Source organism: Podarcis pityusensis (genome assembly GCF_964106645.2).
Source record: "Podarcis pityusensis genome assembly, chromosome: 7".
NCBI lineage: Eukaryota > Metazoa > Chordata > Lepidosauria > Squamata > Lacertidae > Podarcis > Podarcis pityusensis.
In genome coordinates this window covers 51,612,006-51,635,210 of record NC_138031.1, presented here as the reverse complement: position 1 = coordinate 51,635,210, position 23,205 = coordinate 51,612,006, and the positions used below count along the sequence as shown (strand labels likewise).

The following is a 23,205-nucleotide window of genomic DNA, read 5'->3' as shown; positions in this document are numbered from 1 at the left end:
TTTTAATGCTCCTGGTTCTGAAGTCTATTTTAAAATAAAATAAAATGTATACAAAGCTTAAAAATACATTTAAACCACATGTTTATATAAATAACGTCCAACACCACTATATCCATAATGGATAATAATACTTTATTGTTGTTTTTGGAAAAATTAAACATTCAATATTAAAGTTTAACTAGGAGCCATATTATGGAATATGCTACCTGTAGCTTATGTTCATAGCACAGTGTCAAATCCCACAATGCATCTCTTTCCAAACAATCCTCATGACTGCTACAGCATGCATCTTCACTATTCTGTTGCTGTCTAAGTCAGTGACATAAGGATGTTCTTACCTGCAATGGTAATGGCTTTGTTGGGAAAGGTCTGCTGTGGATGGACGACTGGATGGAGCCCACCACTGCCATGTTCTTCCACCACTTCTCCTCTGAGGCTGGAGACAAGGATCACAACCCCAGCTGGTTAACTCAAATCATTCAAAAAACAACAACAACCAAAAAAATCCCCATTGCAACCTTGGCCCTCCTGAGCCACCTGGTGCCAACAAACTACAACTTGCCCTTGAAGCTTTAGCCAACTCTGTAAAATCAGCAAGTACGTCTAATAAAAGTGATTGTGCATATATAACCTAACTGAAAATTCAGTGAGGCTAAGTTAAAGAAGGACCATTTGTTAGGGATGTGGTGAATGCCAATATTAGAAACAACAGACAAAGGAATATAAAGATGGAAGCATCATCATCATCATCATCATCAAACCTTTACTGGCATCAAATACAAACATTCAGAATAAATAGGCCAGTGCGATCTCGTCGCCATTTCAACATTACAGTCATTTGCCAAAGGGAAGAAGAGGCGAGCATACTATTTCAATGGCAGAAGCAGGTTTTCAACAATTTCGCACATTCCTGCAGCAAAAACACAGCCTCACTCATAATTATAAACATTAACTTTCTGTGGAAAACTAATCTTCTTCCCCCTCATGGCTTAAAATAAGAATCTTGAAATTTCTTGCCAAGTTAGTGGATGACACCATTGTCATAATGTTTTCACAGCAGTCAATCATCACAGGCCCAAACCCTGATAATGTATCTGACAACCAAACAGGCACCTTGGCTATGGAGACAGAACATCAGCAGATGTTTGTTTTTCTCTTCATCAGATAGTTGTAGTACTACAGGGAAGTGCCATAGCTCTATCACATAACGCTCTCCAAAATCAAAGGCAGTCTCTGCCAGTCAGTGTAGATAGGGGGAGCTTTTTCAGTGTGAGAGCCAATTCCTTCATATATGACAGGCAGGGCCAGACTTGGCTCTCCAGATGTTTTGGGTCTACAACTCCCATCATCCCTAGCTATCAGGATGTGGTCAGGGATGATGGGAATTGTAGTCCCAAAACATCTGGAGGGCCAAGTTTGTCCATGCCGGATATATGACCTTCCAGGGACCATATGCTAGAGATGGAACCAGAGGGGAAAGTGGGTGGATCAATGCACAAGACCCTTCCTTTTGTACAGTAGACTAAGAAATTTCTACACACACATGGTTCTTTATCTACTCAAACAATAAGTAGTGTCACCATTAAACCTTCAAGGAGTGAATGGAGCAGAACTGGTGAAGTGTGACCCAAGGGCCCAGACAGAAAGACCCCTAACGAAGACTCTAATGAGTTTGATGGACCAGTGGTCTGGCTCAGGATAAGGCAGCTTCCTATATCACAAGAGAGCTAGTGGATTTTGGCCCATTAGGACAAACAGGGCATTGCTCCACCAACCTCACCCAGGCCCCACCTGCCTGTTTTCTTACTTGTATCCAGGGAAGGTGTGGCACTGCCTGACAGTTTCCTCGTCTTCCAGTGTTGCCTGTGTAGAGCTCGGCAGGAAAGAGAATGGGGATAAAGCTAGCCTACGTTAGCTCTGTTTGTCGTTGGCGCTAGTTCCACCTACTCCTTGGATTCCCTGACATGTGCCCCACCAGTCCCAATGGGCACCAGCCCCCCTGAAGAAAGGCATCACTGCCTGTGGTGTGCACACTCCACTTTCTTCTTTCTTGCCATTTTTTAAATAAAAAAAACCTGTAAAACCTGTTTGACTACAGATTACAATAAGTCAAAAGCAACGAATGTGTAGACCTCTATGCATGATGCCTCAATTGTACTAATTGTACTAACTCTCTAACTCCCTAAGGGTGCGATCCTATGCAATCCCCTATCTAGGCATAATACCAGTGTCCTTCCTTTCCCAGAGCTACAATTCCCTGAGTGGTTTGACAATCAATCCCTCTTCAGCATGCTTAACCAACTACAACCCCCATAATTCATTGAGGGAAACCATGGCTGTATAAAGTGGTTTCATAGTGCTTTAAATGTGAATGTGGCCTTACTGAACTTAATGGGGCTGACGTCTGAGGAAAACATGCAGAGAATTGTGCAGTTAAGCATCATTGTCCATCTTTCCGGTCCTTTTTCATTTGTGGTGTGTGGGCATGTATGTGAAGTACTTGGCCACCACAGTACATGAGGGCTCAGTCAGACTTCCTTTGGAGTTTGAAAGTCTTTCAAACCGCTTGTTGCAGCTGTGATGATAAAGCCAGCTAAAGATATAGGCTTGCACTTTCTCAGCCTATGACATTTTGGCTCTTTGGGATTTCCTTGATAGCATAGAGTTGGGTTTTTTTATGTATTATGCCTGATAAGATAGAACAAGGAGCTCCTAAGACAGGGGTCATGCTCTTCGAAGCTGCAACAGTTAATGTGACCTGTCAAGCCACAGCTGTTAATGTGAGAACTGCTTTTGGCAGAACAGATCTTCAGTTGCTGTATGGGTGTATCGGAGGAAAAGGAGATTCATTTAGAGGACACTCCGAAGGGAATGTTGTGATGTGGAATATGCTAATATGAGGCATTTTCATCTTAGACACAAGGTTAATAAAATATTACAAGGCAAAGGTTAGCCAGCATGGGGAGGGTAGTTGTACTCTGAAATCTAAAGTAAATGGATGCCAACAGCTGAAGTTATCAAATGTTGTTTGAATTTCCACACTCACTATTAGCTCCTTAAAACTTGTGTCTATTTTTGAAAGTGTTTGGAAGGTCATCAGCATGATAACAACTATCTGTAGTCCTGCAGAGGGGATTATGGCTTTAAAAATAAAATTATAACGCAAGAGCTGCAGCTTATTTTACTGTGTTCAAATATACAATTCAAAATTATGAAGTACAGCACCAACTGTTTGTCCATTTCATTTAGAGGAAGGGGTCAAAGTACAGCTTTCTGGGTAGGTTCAGTATTTTCCTCAACCTCTTTTTTTGCTCACCGTATACCCTTCCTGTTTATTCCCCAATCTGCTTATGGTTTAGCAGCATTTAAAAACAAACAAGACCTGGTGAATTCTTCTTCCTAGAACTCCTGATCTAACAGTGAAGTGACGATATATTGATGCTCAATGTGTAAGATGGCTGTGAAAAACAATTGAGAGTGAGGGTCATATTTCTGGGATCAGCATTCCCTTTACTCAAGGTGAACATTATTGGTTTTGTGCTACTTGGCTTTGGCATATGGCTAAAGTCAAAAGAAGATGGACTTCTATTTATTTAACATAATTCATTTGAAACACATAGGCAATATTTCCAAATAGTTTAAGGGGATTAACAATGAAAAAGAAGTAGCCTGTTGATCCATTGATGGATTGATTGATTGATTGATCAATAGATAGATAGATATACAGTGGTACCTCGGGTTACATACGCTTCAGGTTACATATGCTTCAGGTTACAGACTCCACTAACCCAGAAATAGTGCTTCAGGTTAAGAACTTTGCTTCAGGATGAGAACAGAAATCGTGCTCCAGTGGCGCGGCAGCAGCAGGAGGCCCCATTAGCTAAAGTGGTGCTTCAGGTTAAGAAAAGTTTCAGGTTAAGTATGGACCTCCGGAATGAATTAAGTACTTAACCCGAGGTACCACTGTACACACAAGAAAAATACATAGATACATACACCAAAAATACAATCATGATACTATCAAACGCTAAGACATCTTGTTTAAAAGAAGATATGAAGCAGCAAAATAACAGAACGATAAAACCATAAAAATACAAGTAAAAACTCACCAGTTTTTATTCCTCTGTTCATCTACATCAGACCACACTTGGACCAATCCATGCAAAATTCACACTAGATTTTAACTCTGCGTAACTATCTATCTAAACACAAGCAATGATTACACAGATGATTAAAACAAGTTTGTTCTTTCCATCTTGAAAGGTTCTTTGGCATGTTTGCACTGCCTGTGAGTGCCGGTAATTAAAGAGATGTACTTTGAAGATAGCACTCAAGCAAATTCTCGAGAATGTACAGAATAAAGGATGGCCAGCATTAAGCATTTCAGCCCCAGTTGTGATCTACACAGATCAAAAGTAGAAACTGTGCCAACATCTGAAAACAAATGGAGGAGGAGAATTACATGAAAGGAAATGCATAGCACCATAAACTAAGACAGATGCGTGAAGATCTAATTACTGTTGATTTGAGGAAATGAAAAGCAAATCAGAAGAAACTACACACCAGAAAAATAAAACTACACAAGACTATTGCCAGCAATGACATTGGGGGAGGGGGCATTAAAAATAAGTAGGCAAAATTAGCTTTATTTTCAATGTATGCAATCTCCAGTTGAGACTTGTTTCCTCCCTCCTCCTCCTCCTCCCCCTTATTCTGATTAATGAACAGACAAGATCTTTTACACCCTTTGTGGTCAATATTCTGACCTATCATTTGTAGCCAGTGAACCAGTTGTCCTTTCCTTATCATTGATTCTATTCCCATTTATTCAGAGGAATGGAAAAGTGATTTTTCACTGGCAGAGAAGAATACTACCTGGAATGGATGATCGCATGGCTACATGACTGTTTTTAGATTAGCAATAATCCATTTCCGAGACGTATTTTGTGGATAGGTGGCTTCATAATAAATACTGCAGAGATATCAGCTATGTGATTCAGTGCTACTTTGCTTTCAGCAGCTTCAGAGGATACAGAAAGAAGGTACTGGTAGTTATTTCAGGTTGAAGACAAACACAAAAGAGAAACAGAGGGATTTTTCTGGCTTCACAACTAGAGTGAGTATACCAGCATTTTATTTTTTAGTGTTTTTTAAAAGGTTAGTCCCATAAGTACTTGTCTGTCTCTATATGAGCCTACCAATTCATTAAGATCTGCAATCTGAGGATGAAGACCACCAGAGGGTGGGCCTTCTCAGTGGTGGCACCAACCTGCAGAGGTTTACCTGAAACCTACCATGTCCTTTCAGCACCAGTCAAAGACAGTTTAATTTTTCTATGCTTTTTACATGAATTATGAATCCTGATGTTTCATTCCTGCTTTCAGACTTTTGTATCTTTTTTCCTTTTGTATTTCTTTCATTTATATTTTGGTGTGTTTTATTATGACTTTTGTAAACCATCTGGGGTATAAAATTGAATGGTTGTGTATAATAAATAAATATTCCACTGATCCAAGTGCTCACTGCTTCTCCTCTAGTGGGAAAAGTTAGCCATGTCCCTGTGCAGGCTCGCTGCTCGCAAATTGTAGTAGTCACTGGGCCACCCAGCCCTGTCTGAATATTTGTGGCCTTGCCTTTACAGAGCTTGTGTGGGGTGAGAAGGACAAGACAATCCTCCAGAAGGCTGTTACCACCTCATTGGCTGGACAGATAGCATGACACTGATTAAGACAAGCATGATCAAGGGCTGCAGCTCTAACACCCAAGTAGTAGGGACGTTCCTCTTACAACATAGAAAGCCGGATGTCTTTCAGGAAACCCAAATCGTTCAGGGGCATGTGCAACCTGTGAAGTCCCATTTGAGGCCAAGAGTATTCCTGCATCTCAATCAAAATCAGTCCTCTCCACCCCATTCCTGACCTTGTCCAGGTACAGTGGTACCTCGGGTTAAGAACTTAATTCATTCCAGAGGTCCGTTCTTAACCTGAAACTGTTCTTAACCTGAAGCACCACTTTAGCTAATGGGGCCTCCCACTGCTGTTCTCATCCTGAAGCAAAGTTCTTAACCCAAGGTACTATTTCTGGGTCAGCAGAGTCTGTAACCTGAAGCGGCTGTAACCTGAAGCGTATGTAACCCGAGGTACCCAGAGTGGCTGGGGAAACCCAGCCAGATGGGCGGGGTATAAATAATAAATTATTATTACCACTGTATTGCTGCTCAAATGTCCTGCTAAATTTTACAGGACATTTTAGAGGAATGTCCTAATTCCTCTCAGATTGCCTCATGTGGTGTAAAGCAACGCTGTATCTTCCTGAAATCTAATTAGCCACTCAACACTTGAGTGCTTAGTCCAAATTATCTTTTGCGAGAAGAGTGGAAACCTCCAAACAATGTCATCATTTCTGATTAGCAGGTCCAAGTTGGTCTTCTTCCTGTCAGATCACTTCATTCTATTCAAGAGCAGGAGCCAAGAAATTCAAGAAAGTCCATTCCTGTCCCTGCCCTACCCATCCATACCAGTTCAGTTGGAACTGCTGGGTAATGTTTAAGTTTCTGATTCTTTATTCTTGACAACAAAGGCCTTGCCGGCATCATGTACACTCAGGTGACTCTTCGATATGAGATTCTGAATGTCAACAAAGGATTTTGATTTGCTGGATCCTGCAACTATGCAAGTATGAGCCCTGTATCAAAGATTTTTTTGAAGCCCATTTATAAATTATTTCTGTTTAGTGTTTGAATTGGTTAAGATTCCAGTTTAAAAGCAAATACCTATTGTTGTTGTTGTTGTTGTTGTTGTTGTTGTTGTTTTTCTGGGGGGGATGCAATACAATGGCTAGGTTTTAACTCTCCTGCCTGCCACCTACATACTTGGTTTTATCACACAGTATTGATAGATCAATATTTCTAAGTTCTTCTCCTAATTTTAAAAGTGGAGGCATCCATAAGGAAGGCGCATGGACACTTGTGATTGCAGTACAGTGGTACCTCGGGTTAAGAACTTACCGTAATTCATTCTGGAGGTCCGTTCTTAACCTGAAACTGTTCTTAACCTGAGGTACCACTTTAGCTAATGGGGCCTCCCACTGCTTCTGCGCTGCTGCCACACAATTTCTGTTCTCCTCCTGAAGCAAAGTTCTTAACCGGAGGTACTATTTATGGGTTAGCCGAGTCTGTAACCTGAAGCGTCTATAACCTGAAGCGTCTGTAACCCAAGGTACCACTGTAGTTTATTTCAATTAGTTTTTGAACTTTTTTTAAGTGGACCTGAGTGCAAGAAGAGCTTAGGAAAATACCCTACTTTACTCCAAATTTTAAGGACATTATGCTATGTTAATTTTCCATAGCTGGAGAAAGAAAGGAAACAGCAGTGACAATATGTATGGGATACCAAAAGTTACTAATAGTCATAATGGTTATCTGTTATCTGCAAGACTGCTAAGGGGTGAACAGTAAGTGTTATGTACTGAATTTCTCACCCTGGGCCAGCAGGGGGATACTGTAGATAGTTATGCAAATGAAGGATCGAAAGTGACGTTCAGTGATTGGATAGTTTTAGAAAATGGCAACAGTTACATTGTTCTGGAGCTCTATATAAGCAGGCTGACTGAGCTCCTCAGTTAGTTCTGTTCCAGCTTACAAATAAAGAGTTGCTTTGGAAGAATTGCTGTGTCGTCTGCTATGTCTACCCACAACTTAACAGTAAGAGTGGTATTGCCCTCAACATCTACCTCTTGGGTTTCCCATGGGTATATGATTGAACATTGTTGCAACAAGATTTGAGAAGAGCCATAGCTCCAAAGTAGAGCACCTGCTTTTGCAAAGAAAACCACAGGTTCAATCCCTGGCCTCACCAGGTAGGACTGGGAAGAACCACTGTCCTGAAACTCCATAGAGCTACATTGGCCAATGGCATGAGTCAGTATAAAGCAGTTTCCTCTGTTCCTAAAATTCAGGACTAGGTGGGTCTTTGATCTTATTCAGCAGGGCTTCTCTTGAGTTTCTATGAGAAGGCAAAAACTAACACTCAGTTTGCTGGTACACTTGCCTCTCATACCCTCCAACATTTCTCCAATGAAAATAGGGACGTTCCATTCCATAATAATAATTTTACTATTTATATCCTACACATCTTACTGAGTTGCCCCAGCCACTCTGGGCAGCTTCCAACATATATAAAAACATAATAAAACATTAAACATAAAAATTTTCCTATACAGGATTGCCTTCAGAACTCTTGGGGGTTGGATAACTCTATACCCTCCAACATTTCTCCAGTGAAAACAGGGACCTCCTAAGGAAAAGTGGGACATTCCAGGATCAAATCAGAAACCGGGACGGCTTCCTTAAATCAGAGATGTCCCTGGAAAACAGGGACATTTGGAGGGTCTGGTCTCTTAGTTTAGTTGTAAAACTGGCCTCACATTTTTAGATTCTATCATCCTTTCATATTCAATTTTCATCCTCATAAAGAATAAAATACACATTGACAGTATCTGCACATATCCCATTATAGTCTGTTAAACAGGTGGTACAGGTTTTTGCAGTGCTTCAAAACCCTGTAATACCTGTTTGACCAGCGGCAAGAATGGGGCAAAGCAAATGACTATGAACAGTCATGATGACAATTCTGTTTGCCTTCTCTGGTGCAGCCTCAAAACCTATTATTACAAGATATCTACAATTCCCTGTTAAGATCTAAAACAAAGTATTTTTAAAGACTGTTAGAACAAACAAATTAAAATACAACTTCCTCCCACACATTACCGATAATAAAAGTTAAAATTCAGTGTAAAAGCAGTTACATCATATCATCACTGCACTCCCTTGTGTATTATTATAATCATTAATTTCTACCATGCGAGTTCAAGTCACAAAGCGGTTTTTAATAGAAGAATCAGTCGAGAATGCAAAAACCAGAGCAATTTAAAGTTAATTATTATTATTCACTTCCTCTTCATTTCTCGTCAGTAGCAAAAGGCAGAATGAAACGTTCCCTACTAAAACATTCGAAGAGTCACCTCGAAGAGTCATTGAAAGTACCTTGGACCTTGTCTTTAAAAGCTGGCAATTTTTTAAGGGCACTGGAACTGTTCAATCAGTCATCTATATCAATGTCTAGGTTATGACTGTTGGCTCATGTATTTGAAAATAAATTCCACTATACTAATTGGGCCTTGCTTGGCCATATTTTTGTTCTTACATCTCTCTTCTCCTTACTACTCACTTGTTATTGGCTGGCAAAGGAAGCCCAAGAAGCCTCTAAGACTGCATAGGTAAAGGTAAAGGACCCCTGACAGCCAAGTACAGTCTAGGGTTGCGGCACTCATCTCGCTTTACAGGCCAAGGGAGGCGGCGTTTCTTCTCTTCCGCAGGCAGTTTTTCCAGGTCATGTGGCCAGCATGACTAAGCTGCTTCTGGCGCAATGAAACACCGACACCAGAGCAGCACATGGAAACCTTCCCGCTGGAGCTGTACCTATTAATCTACTTGCACTTTTTGGGTGCTTCTGAACTGCTAGGCTGGAAGGAGCTGGGACCGAGCAACGGGATTCGAACCGCCGACCTTTTGATCGGCAAGCCCAAGGCTCAGTGATTTAGACCACAGTGCCACCCACATGGTCTAACTGCATAACGTACATTTAATGCACATTTAAAGCACACCCAGCCAAAGCATCATGGGAACTGTAATTTGTTTAGGGTGCTGAGAATTGTTGCGCTGTAGTGGATAAAATACAGATGGGTAGATAGATATTGATAGTGCTTTAAATCTACTAGAGCCAGTGTGGTGTAGTGGTTAAGAGTGGTGGACTTGTAATCTGGTGAACCGGGTTCGATTCCCCGCTCCTCCACATGCAGCTGCTGGGTGACCTTGGGCTAGTCACACTTCTATGAAGTCTCTCAGCCCCACTCACCTCACAGAGTGTTTGTTGTGGGGGAGGAAGGGAAAGGAGAATGTTAGCCACTTTGAGACTCCTTTGGGTAGTGATAAAGCGGGATATCAAATCCAAACTCTTCTTCTTCTACTTTCATGGTGGGCTACTTTAAAGAATTGTAGGCAGGGTTTTGTGGATCATCTGAAAGCTGCAAGCTGCAAGACAGTAACAGGTAAGTTGTGTCTAATGGTATGATGAAATTAAAGCATCCTCCTCTACAGACGTTTTGGACTACAGCCCTAGCCAGCAGATAATGTGGGGGCTGCAGTCCAAAGCATTTGAATTAGTAATAATAATAATAATAATAATAATAATAATAATAATAATTTATACCCCGCCCATCTGGCTGGGCTTCCCCAGCCACTCTGGGCGGCTCACAACAGAATATTAAAAATACATTAAAATGTCACACATTAAAAGCTTCCCTAAACAGGGTTGCCTTCAGATGTCTTCTAAAAGTCAGATAATTGTTTATTTCCTTGACATCTGATGGGAGTGCATTCCACAGGGAGGGCGCCACTACCGAGAAGGCATTCTGCTTGGTTCCCTGTACAGTGGTGCCTCGCAAGACGAAATTAATCCATTCCGCGAGTCTCTTCGTCTAGCGGTTTTTTCGTCTTGCGAAGCAACCCTATTAGCGGCTTAGCGGATTAGCGCTATTAGCGGTTTAGCGGCTATTAAAGGCTTAGTGGCTTAGGGGCTAAAAGGCTATTAGCGGCTTAGCGGCTTAGAAAAAGGGGGGGGAGCGAAAAAAATCTCAAGACTCGCAAGACATTTTCGTCTTGCGAAGCAAGCCCATAGGGAAATTTGTCCTGCGAAGCGCATCGAAAAACGGAAAACCCTTTCGTCTAGCGGGTTTTTCGTCTTGCGAGGCATTCGTCTTGCGGGGCACCACTGTAACCTCACATCTTGCAGTGAGGGAATTGCCTGAAGGCCCTCAGAGCTGGACCACAGTGTCCCGGCTGAACAATGGGGGTGGAGACACTCCTTCAGGTATGGGAATGACACCAGGTTGGGAAATGCTGATTTAAAGAGTGCATAGAAAAGAGAACAAGGAGGTGGAAGGCTGGTCATGTTTGAATACTGGAGAGGTGGACCAGAGTAGAGCCTGCAGCCCCATCTGCCCCCCCCCCCCGGTGGAGCTAGCAGTGTAGCTAGCTTGTGATAGGTGATTGTTGGGCAAACCACAATCTACTTCCCAGGTCAAGACGAGGCAACTTTTGTGTAACACTAGCATGGGAAAACACTCCCCCTCCCCCCGATGGCTCATTCCCCATCAGATCATGGTGTGTTGCTCAATGCACCATCCCTCAGAAACACCTGGTCATTTAAAGGTAAGCCCACATGTCCAAACTACAACTCCAGTCCTTATAGCATTTGCAGGCAATAAGCCTAACACTTACGCAGAAGTTCCCTATAGCAGTAATATAGATAATAAATTAAGGTCCCTTCATCTAATTTAGTACTAGAATTAGTTTAAATATGAACAAGTAGAGCATTCATTAGTCACTGTGGTTTATCTGTGCTCTGATTGGCAGAGACAATTCAGTTTCATAACTAAATGCTACATTGCCTGGTGGGAAATTAAGGCATGTGCAAAGATATTAAATATGCTTTACTTCTCACCACGAAGTGCAGGACACAGACTGTTATATCAGCATTTTAGGCAGATATCCAAGATTTCAGTGTACAGGGCCGAAATTCTATGCTTTTAAAATTTCAGATCTAGAATAATACTAAGCTGTTTACAAATGCTTTTAAATAAAATACACACTTAGCTATGAATAAATTCCATTGAACTTAATATGCTTTATTGCTGAATAAGTATTTATAGGCCTCCACTGTTAATTGGTCATCAAGGAGATAAGTATCCAGTCATATTTTTAATGGCCCTGTTAAAAAAGAAATTAATCCATATTTGCACAATGGAAAGATTCAAAACAAAACATTGGTTATTTGTATTCTTTAATTTATTCATTTAATACATTTGTATCATCCCAAGGTATGTTAAAGCATTTCCCAATAAATAAAAAGTGTAGCAAACAAACAATTCAGCTTTAGAGAAAGAAAAACCTCCACCATGATATGCATTGTTCTCTTTATCTAAGGTCACATCCGGTATTTTGTGGGAGGGATTCAAGCACATATCAGAAATGTAGGATTCTGTGAATATAAAGCTGTCTCATTTGGGTAGCAAATCCTCTTAGAAAAAGAACAACAACACTGGACTTTCTGCTGTTAGGAAAGTGACAGGAAAATGCATAGAAAGGGATGAACAAATGCATATTGGGAAGATTCCTCACTACCACACAAGAAAATCAGGATGAATTCAGCATGAAAATTCATTGTCATGTAATTGCTCCACAAACAAATCAGAACAAATGTTCAATAAAGCCAGGATACCATTTAACCTCTACATAAGCTTTACAAATTAGGATGAATGCTCAATAAACATCTTATCTTTATGAGCCCTAGCAATCTGCATGAAGCAGCGTGAGGGTTAAATGGATTTCTGACACTTTGAAAGGAAGGTAAGTAACAAGTGGAGTTTGACATTGAGGGGAAGATGGGATGATATGTTTTTCTTGAATACAGCCCAGCGGCGTAGCGTGGGTTGTCAGCACCCGGGGCAAGGCAAGTAATTTGCGCCCCCTAATCCGGGGCAAGGCAAGTAATTTGCGCCCCCTAACCCGGGGCAAGACAAGTAATTTGCGCCCCCTAACCCCTAACCTGCTGCCGCTGCCAGCTTCTTCTTGCTGCTGCCTGGTCTGGTCTGGTGTGGTTCTCTCCCACGCTCAGCACTGCGCTGGGCGGCCGCTGCACTGTCCCTCCCCCAGATAGTCCCTTGCTCTCTCTCCGCACCGCACGCCTGGCACCCACCCCCTCCACAGTGGGCGGCGACCCAGCGGCTCGGATCGGATTCGCACAGCCAGCACTGCAGTGAGAGAGAGTGAGTGAGCCAGGTAGGGGCAGAGAGCTGCGAGTGCGAGCGCGCCCCCCCCAGATGTTGCGCCCGGTGCGGCCAGCCCCCCCTGCACCCCCCACGCTACGCCACTGATACAGCCCTTGGTGTTTTGAGCTTTCCTGATTTCACATCCCCAAGTGTCGAATGGGCTTCCTGCTCAGATTCAGGAAGATGAGGTCTTTTGTCATTTCAAAATAAAAATGAAAAGCTATATGACCGATGTCGCTTTTAATTTTGTAATGATCATAAATTATCTTGCAATCCTACAGGAAGGGAGCTCTAATAAATTCAGTGCATTTATACTGGGTCACAGGGTCTCCTCTGTCTTCATGTCTTGGCGAATCTTTCACTCATAACAAACATGAGGTAATGAGACTGACTTCACTGCATACATGAGGAGAATAGGGATATTGTGAGCCTGATGCTCATTGTAACTAAAAAGGCATCACTGCACCAATAAAAACTCCTGGTTTGCTCCACTGTATGAAGATCATACACATTTAAAGCTTGCTGGAAAGTTAAATAATGTAAATTAACTGGCAAGTCACAGACTGTTATACATCTGTAGCCACAGGCAACAAGTTACACCTAATGGTGCTCCTGGATACAGGTGGGCATCCTATTCCTATTTTAAAAATTGCATTCATTCAGTTAGATAGGGTTCAGATGAAGATTGCATTGGAAATGTGCATGTGGAACCACAGACATGCAAACAGTTACTTCTGTCCAGGGATTTCTCTTGAATAGGAAACTGACTTACACTAGTCACACCATTGATCTATCTAGCTCAGTGTTGTCTGCAAAGACTGGGAGTGGCTCTCAGGTGTCTTTTCCTAGCCCTATCTGGAGATGCCAGGAGTTGTTGATTTATTTATTGCAGGTATATTTCCTCTGCTCTTCATTCAAAAACCCAAAACAAAATTCTACCCACAGAGCAGCAGACATAGGTCAGAAATAAGACAGTCCTTGCCCGTAGGCTTACAACCAAGAGGGGTACCTGTGTTAGCCCGTCACAGTAAAAACAACTAAGAGTTCTGTTGCCAACAAATACATTGTGGCATCAGCTTTCGGGGGGCTACAGTCCACTTCAGAAGTGTTATACTTCGTTGCAGGTGCATAAGAGATAAAACACAAAAGGAAAAAGGGATGGGGAGGGAAGGAGGTGTTAATAACACAAGCCAGGCACTAGTTCTTAGTTATAAAGTTCACTAGCAGGAAGAGTGTTTGGAGGGGAGAAGTGCCATCATGCATCTCACCTACTTATAGCAGCATTGCGTCTGCTTACTGAGAGGGACAAGGAAGTCAACAGGTTGGCGCTGTGCAAGTGCACCTGCGGAAGCACCAGATTGGCTCTGCCAGTATGCCTGCACTACAACAGCCTTTTTGCTGCTTATCCTCTCTCATTGTACCTCTAGGCAGATGTCACTGCCCCTCTTCACCAGCCAATTATGCCAGGCAGTAAAGAGCTTCCTCTCCTCAGTGGTGATTTACCTAAATGCATAGTTGTGAAGACAGAGTTGTCACAGGTGCCTAAGTCTACACAGCTGCTAATAAGCCAATAGGTACAGCTCATTGTCCATCAATACAATGGGTGTCATTTTTAAAAAATTGCCTACCAGTAAAATTATGTGTTAATAAATGGAATCATTCCATTGCTTAAAATTGTGTTTTAGCAATGCCTTGCCCAACATGCTACAACTGCAGTTATCTGACTCTGGAGTAGTAAGTGGTTTGAAGGTTGCAGCTTTTGCAACTCAGTGGTTTTTGTTGTGGCAGCAGACTGCTAAGCCCTTTCACCCATCTCAGTGCTTCAAATGTTCTCCTGCAACATCTGTCCTTTCGATATACTCTAATCCATCCATGAGTCAAAACTGCCAACCATGCTTGTCTTGTTTGTCAGTTCAGTAATGGGGATAAAGATTCATTAGGTAATACTTGGAAATCATCAGGACCTTCTCATTTATAACCTCAGTCACTGTTAATGTCAGGCACTCACTCAAGTGATGCCCATATATAGAAAATTTGGAATTGGATGATCAGACAAGGCGCCGAAATGATCCATCTTGCTGACTAACTGATGGTGATGTATGTGTGCCACATTATGGAACAAGTTAACAGGAATCTTTCTTAAAAAAAAAAAAATGATTGGATACCTTGCTCTTACCCTGCTCTTAACCTTGTAAATTGTTGCCTGGATCATGCCCTAAAATCACCATTTATAAAAATCCCATAGTGATTTTTTAATACAGGCGACTCCCCACTTATGCAGTGGTTATGTTCCAGGCCCCTGCGTGCATAAGTGAAATTGCATAAGGTGGGGAGCACCCTCTAAACACTCTCACTGCTGTTCTTCCTCCAATCCTTACCAAAAATACTGTACTCAAAAAATATCCACAACTAGAATTAAAGCTCTGGGGCTGGCAGGAGGCTGGAGGATGCACAGGAAAGCATCTGCTGCTGTGGCTGCCCAGAGCATCAGCTGTTGGGCTGGGAGGCAGAGTAGTTTAAACAAAACCCCACGGTGCCTCCGGTCTCTTCAGAGCTTCTTCTGCCCTCACTAACATCCTTTCTGGGCTCCAGGGAGAGTCTCCTCATGATCCACAAGCACTTTCCAGTTCTCTCTCACTGTTTCTGCGCTTGAATTGAATTATTTTATTATTTCCTGGTACCAGGTATATACGCAGTCACATGAGAGTCGGTTTTGTATAAATGGGAGAATGCCTGTACTAGAGAGAGGGGGGGGGACCTCGGCTGTCAAACGCTTTGGAAGGTGAACATTTTGGCTTTTGAATGCCGACAACCCAGAAGTGAATGCTTCCATTTTTGAATGTGCCTTGGGAGTCGAATGGCTTCCGGGTGCATTTCTCCATTTTTTCAATGGATTTTGCCCACCGGCAATTGTGCCTTGGTTGTCGAATGTTTCGGAAGTTGAATGGTCTTCCAGGATGGATTACGTTCAATAACCAAGGTTTCACTGTGTGTGTGTGTGTGTGTGTGTGTGTGTGTGTGATTTATTTTCATTCATTGTAGAAAATACAACATACAAAGGAAAGGGTTATATAATTCTTGCAGAAGAAAAAGGAAAAGAATAGGTTGATGCAGAACCCCACCCCCAACCCCAGTGTGGGACCTGGAATCTACTTGGGATGCAATCCTAAACAGAAGTGAATCATGTTAAATTCAGTGGGGCTTACTTACAGAAAAGTGTGGTTAAGATTGCAGGCTAATGCACTATTATTAAAGCTCTAAAGCTCTTTAAAGACAAACACATTTGAGACATAATGAACTAGAGCAGATTTCTTCTATGGAAGTTTACACCACAATACATTATTTAAAACACCACTGAAGATGCTGTTATTATGTTTCATGTGATGGACTAACATAACTACACTTAACAATTCTTCTGTGGTTTGTTGATCTCTGACCATGTCTTTGGACTGCATCTGATATCACAAAGCTAAGCAATGTGCATTGTAGAAACTGTGTATAGAGTAAAAATGGAAGGAAGCAGATTTAAAAGTGCATAGGCCCCAAGTTGTTTCTGCAAAAGAGTAGATTGCATTTCTAAGCAGAAATACTAATAGCAGCATTAATGTGTATCAGAGCAACAGAAAACTTTGGGAGAAAGCATTCTGTAAATACTTTAGCACCTCCAGCCATCTGCCCAGTGCTTCCAACGCAATTTCTGCTTTTGCTAAATCAAAAGCCTTTTTGCACTCTATAAAAGCATGCACTTATAACTGTCTCCTTCAGAAGTTGATGTTCTTTCTGTAGATGACCCCTGATTGATAAATTACTCATGAATCCTTCTTGCTATCATGACTTATTGATGTCCAGAAGCCCTGATAGCTTGTTCACCAGTTCTGTGTGTGTGTGTGTGTGTGTGTGTGTGTGAAGTTCTTAGTGTAGAACGCTAAAAAATACGCAGTTCATGAGTTCCTTGATGTTTTACTTGCTTATAAGTTAATACCCTTAAGTGCAAATTTCTATGTACAAACTGGCAATTGGCCTGATCCCTCGGCCAGGAAAACTGAAGGATCTGATCTAAGCTTTTATCTCACTGACTTCCATGGGAAAAGACTGGCCTAAATTCAAGTATCTTACTTAATCAGGTTGTAAATCTGCTTGCATATGTATTTTTATATCTCCTTCTGAGGCACTTGCGTCAATGTAAAAAAAGGTAAACGTAAAGGACCCCTGGATGGTTAAGTCCAGTCAAAGGTGACTATGGGGTGTGGCTCTCATCTTGCTTTTTAGGCCAAGGGAGCTGGCGTTTGTCCACAGACAGCTTTCCGGGTCATGCGGCCAGCATGGCTAAACCACTTCTGGTGCAACAGAACACCGTGATGGAAACCAGAGTGCACAGAAATGCCTTTTACCTTCCTGCCACAGCAGTACCTATTTATCTACTTGCACTGGCGTGCTTTCAAACTGATAGGTTGGCAGAAGCTGGGACAGAGCAACAGGAGCTCACCCCGTCACACAGATTCGAACTGCTGACCTTCTGATCAGCAAGCCCAAAAGGCCCAGTAGTTTAGACTACAGCACCACCTGCGTCCCTATTGAGTCGATGTACACACACCTGTCTGCATAGTTAAAGCTATGGTTTCCCCAGTAGTGATGTATGGAAGTGAGAGCTGGACCATAAAGAAGGCTGATCACCGAACAATTGATGCTTTTGAATTATGGTGCTGGAGGAGACTCTTGAGAGTCCCATGGACTGCAAGAAGATCAAACCTCTCCATTCTTAAGGAAATCAGCCCTGAGTGCTCACTGGAAGGACAGATTGTGAAGCTGAGGCTCCAATATTTTGGCCACCTCACAAGAAGAGAAGACTCCCTGGAAAAGACCCTGATGTTGGGAAAGATGAAGGGCACAAGGAGAAGGGGACGACAGAGGACGGGATGGCTGGACAGTGTTCTCGAAGCTACCAGCATGAGTTTAACCAAACTGCGGGAGGCCGTGAAAGACAGGAGTGCCTGGCATTCTGTGGTCCATGGGGTCACGAAGAGTCGGACATGACTAAATGACTAAACAACACACACCTGTAACAATTTCCCCTCATGACAACCCTGTGAGAAATTTTTGATTGAGAAAGAGAGGTGGTCACTCCATGAGTTTCATGACTAAGTGAGAATCTAAACCTTGGTCTCCCCAGATCTAGCCCATCATTGCACCTACATAGGAAGTTTCATTATAAGGAGTCCATCTGTCTATCTCAATATTCTTTGAACTGACTTGCAAAGGCTTTTCAGGGTTTCAAATATGAGACATTCCCAGCCCTGCTTGGAGATTAAGCCAGAGACCTTCTGTGGTTATTGGTGGCTGTGGCAAGGGTTGGTGTTGATTTGCTGTCACTGCGGCAAATGGGCAGGTGATTGGTGGCTTCTGCCAGTGAGGGGACAGATGAAAGGTGGCTTTTGGGATACACGCGAATGGCAGTGCAGGTCAGGCAGGTGAGCGATTTTCAGCAATCCCCCCTTTAAAAAACTCAACAACTCTGGGCAATCTCCCCCTATTTTCATTTTCCTAATTTGGAGTCCCCAAAAATAGGAGGCATCTTATACACCGGGGGGGGGGGGGATACACGGAAAAATACGGTACTTCCTCTGGCAAAATGTTTTGCCCCAGCGGAACATTGCTGCACAAGAGAATGCATGAGCAGGTTGGTAGTAACTTGCTTGCACAAGTTTCCACTAGTGCAACTGTTGCATTGCATTCCTCTGTTGTGCAACATTAAAACTCATCTTTCCCTAGCACAAGAGCTCTTGCACTAGCAGACAGAGAACAATGGATGCAGCCCAAAGAGAGATGATATGGACCACAAAGGGTATATTTTCCCTGCCTTAGGCTCCATCAGTCCTTTAGGACAGGTTTGGGGCTTTCAGAGCTTCATTGCTTCTCTGTGCTAAGGTGGTGTTTTGTCAACTTTCTTATTTGTTTAATTTTGTACAATTTTATCTTATTTTATTAGACTTTGTTTTCGCTGTGATGTTTTTGTAACATGCCAGGGTGTTATGTGTGCCGGCGTGGTTGCTTGAGAGCAAACAGGCAAGACTCCCTGTGGTCTTTTCAAGGCTTTATTATCTGTTCAAAATGTTCACAATGCAGATCGACTCAATTCCATGTCTGCTCACTCACTAGCAGAATCTGGGAGTGGGCGGTCCTTAAACTTTCCCTAGCAGAGTAGTCATTTGACCCCCATCCTATGCCTCCCCTCTCTGTGTGTAAGGACGTGGGCAGAGGGGCACCTGCCTCCCCCCCGCTTTGTTCATGCTCGGTGCTGTGTCTCTCCCTTGCATACTCCGAGCCCTGCACCCCTTCCCCACTGGAGGCGTGGCTTCCCTCCTCTGTGGAGGAAGTGCTGCTTCTCACAATCTATGGAGGCTCCCTGTAACCCAACTGACCTTCCACCTCTCGCCTCTGAGCTGATGGCAGTTCCCTGACACAGGGGATCAATTGGTGAAGAGGACGCTCCAATGACAAATAATGAATATATAATAATAAAATAAAGATGTCTCAGAACATGCACCAGGAATTGCCTTGCACTGCATTGCACTTCTGTTCCCCTGCACGGCCTTACTGCTGTGGACATCCTATTTATAAGCATCAACTCTGCCAATTAAGGATGAGGGGTAGAATTGTTTCATGTTGCAGTTTCGTATGACCTTACATAATTTGCACATCATGGCAAAATACTCAAATCTGCCCCCGTCCTCCCCAAAATGCCATTCTCTGAAATTTGTGATACCATTCTCCAACCCAAAAAATATACGTAACAGAAAAGAATATATTTAGGGAACTGTGGAGAAAATGCATATATTAATAAAAATATACAAAATTGCATTAAGGTATATCAGGGAACATTGCTAGAAAAATGTGGATATCAGGCAAAATTGCATACAAAATTGTGTATAATAAAGGAACGGGCACTAAAATCCTGATGAATCCATAGGGAAATTCATCTGTCTTTGCAATAGTATATGGAAATGTGATGAACTGAGCTTAAGATTGGGAAAATGCAAAACTAAGGAAAAACAAAATATGACAGATCCTGGAAACCAAATGCCCAAATGCCCTTCAAGAAGCAGTGGAGAGTAGTTGAGAAACCACTCTAGCCAAGGTCAATAAGGTTAATTGACTACAATCCCTGCTTCACAGCATTCTCCTATGGCAGCCAGGTGGATTTGGAGAGGCAGAGAAATGGACAAGGTAAGTTTATGTAGCTACTTGGTCTTATCCCTTGGATATGCAGCTGTCCCCACCCAGGACAGAGTATATGCAATGCCTCCTCCAACTGCACTGAATCCTGCTGAGCCATGGACAAGGGGAAGAATGCCATTCCCATCACTGCTCCTGACTCCCTGATTCAGCTAATATAACATTCTACAGATACTTGGAACAATACACAGTAAGTAATAATTTTTTAAAGAAAACACTTACCACTTAACATGTCAGCAATTAGTATGAGAGATGCTTACACCGGACGTGCTTTTTCTGTCGTGATAAAGGACCATATATGGAGTGCTTAATCAAGCACAATGACCATTACCATCCATGATGTTTTCACTAACTTAAGCAGTGCAAAAATCTGTGTGAGGGATGTTGCAAAGCAGAACAAGCAATTAAACTGCATGACAAATATGAATTAATAAACTATGTGATTATATTGTTTTCCATAGACACTTGCTGCTAACACGGTCCACTTGCTATTAATAAAATATGAAAAGTCCATAACTACCGTAAATCTTCTAAAACTGTGAGCCTAAATCCAGTTAAGTTGGAGTTAAGTTTGATTTGAAGAAAAACATTGAATGTTGATTAATGTTAAAATGAGTGCAGTGCTACTGGGCTGGGCTGAGGCCTGAGCCAAATATGGCCTATTTGGAGAGTTCAGGCAATGGTTGAAGTGAGTGGAGACAGTCCCAGTTCATTGGCCCAGAATGCCCCGGGGCTGTCAAAGGGTGGGGCATCAGTCAGAAAAATCCATGAAAAGGCTGAGACAACTTTCATCACCAGCTGTGTTTTCCCAGGAGAAGGTAGGAACCCAATGGCACCTCACTCTCCTTCCTGCCTAACACCCCATGGCTGGAAGCAGCAATCCTCTGGGGTACGGGGTGCTTTCTCACAAGTGGATTCACCATAGAAAAGCTGCTTCTGACGGAACAACTGGCAGAATTGAAACCTCCCCTACTTGTGGGTAGGGAGAGAGATGCAATATCTCTTTCCCCTCCCCCACTCATGGCCACATGTTGAATGGAGGTTTTAAATGAATTAAACACTAGACCTGCCGCTTAACTAATTTGGCACTGGATGTGAGTGGCAGATGGTCCCTGGCTTGTCCCAGGCAGGTCAACTTGATTCCGTCCCCCATTGGAGTCACTTAGTGGATCGGGGTGCTGTGCACAGTCCTAGTTACAATCTCCGATCTGATCTGGCCTAATCTGCAAAAGTAAGCTATCCCCTGCTGAAATAAAGCAAGGAATCAATATATCAATGGAACTGATTCACATTTTGTACAAAAAAATGTAGAAGTGTTTGGGGCATCACAATTCAACCAAAACATGGTGGCCTTTTTTTGTAATTCCTTGCAGAATTTAAGACCCATCCCAACAACTGATAGGGAAATGACAAAGAGTCCTGACAGAATGGCTTACAATGACTTCAGATCCCATGTGTGGTTTGCACACGGTAACTGTGCTGCCATATTCAAAGCTTTCCTCTTGCCTATTGAGATTTCCTTTAAAGGTTACCTCAATTAAAATGCACTTCTCTCTGTTCATTTATTTTCAAAACATTGCATGCAGAATAGAGAGAAAAGTTCACCTAGCTCTGCAAGGAGCACTGCTACATACAGATACCAAATCCCGTCCCCCAGCCGCAGAATCTGAAGTTGTCCAATTCACTGAGATACAAAGCACTGACATAAGGTCAAATTCCGCCACAATTTAAATTAGAATGATCGGTACTTTGATCTTAAACCACAGCTGCTTAGAAACAAACCCCACCCATTTCAGTGAGATGTCTTTTAGGGAAAAGTGTGAACCACACAGAAGGGGGCACATTATTCTCAAGATTGTAGCACATAGCGAGGGAATGTTTAATCCTTTTGTCCTCTGCAACAAACTCTGCAGAATTAATCTCTCCCCCCCCCCCCCGGCCTCCACTCCAAATAGTATTGGGGGGAAATTTCCATTGGTTCCAACAGGCACTTCTCCTGTTATACTAGTTGCTGTGCAGATGTCAAATATCTTGTCCTTCCAGCAACTCCTGCAGTCAAGTGCTAAATGTATTGCTCTGCTTTCCTTTGGACCACATCAGCGAGGCTGACAAGGGGGTCTTGTTGTCTGGGCATCCCAGGAACTCTGTAGATGCTGCCGAGGCTTGCAACCCAGGGAAGTTGCTTCAGTGCTGCAAACACAGATCAAATACCATGGAGATTGCTGCTGGAGAGGGAATGTTTAAACCTCATCCCCATGTGTTGTAATCCTGGTAACACTCACCACAGCATAAAAAACAACAACAATACACACACACAATGTACTTTCTCATCACATTATTAACATCACATATAGGTGTGATCTTAGATGCTTTTACTAAATACAGGGGGAGAGTACCTCAGGCAAGAAAATGTCTTCGTCCAACTCTAATTTTCTTTTTTACTTTCCTGTGATATCTGATTAAGAAGTCTGTGCCATGGACACATTCAATGCTCTTGCTATACTCAGTTTTTCTCAGTTGTAAAATATGACCAGCATCCTATAATTGTGTATACATGAGTATTCTCTCTCATTTGACTTGCTATGAGTCTATTGCTTGCCACACAGTTTTTGTCATCTGAGGCCATCTGCTTGCATGAACTTTCACATTGCATTAGCACTTATGAAGAAGTTCAACTCTGTCACCTGTGGCTTGGATCAAGATAACAGGTTTTTTATCTCACTACAGGTGTTAATTTGGCTGCAATTGCCAGGAATGTGTTATCATCAAGAATGCTTTGTAAAAGGTCGCTAATTATTTTGCATACATTTAAACTATAGCAGAGTTATCAGTCTGTATTTCCTGCGCTTCATTTCCTCTTAGGTCACAATTAACTTTTTCTCAGTATATATCTATACCTGATTAACTAATAGTTCATGAAAGCATGTACCATAGTAAATTTATAGTATTTAAAATGTCACAAAACATATGGGTTGGATCCATTTCTGCCATTTGGAGAACTGGCCTGTTAAAATCCATGAGACTTAAATTAGTCATGGATCTGCCCCTGTGTTGTTTTTGCTTTCTATTTTCAGGATTGTATTA

General features: G+C 42.3%; 1 protein-coding gene across 1 annotated transcript in view; it reads left to right on the top strand.

Annotated features, from left to right (window-relative positions):
- The window catches only part of LOC308481828 (uncharacterized protein), a gene marked incomplete at its 3' end in the record, with an annotated part of 630,260 nt that overhangs the window by 193,852 nt on the left and 413,203 nt on the right, over window positions 1–23,205 (top strand). The gene's annotated exons all lie outside the window — the stretch shown is intronic.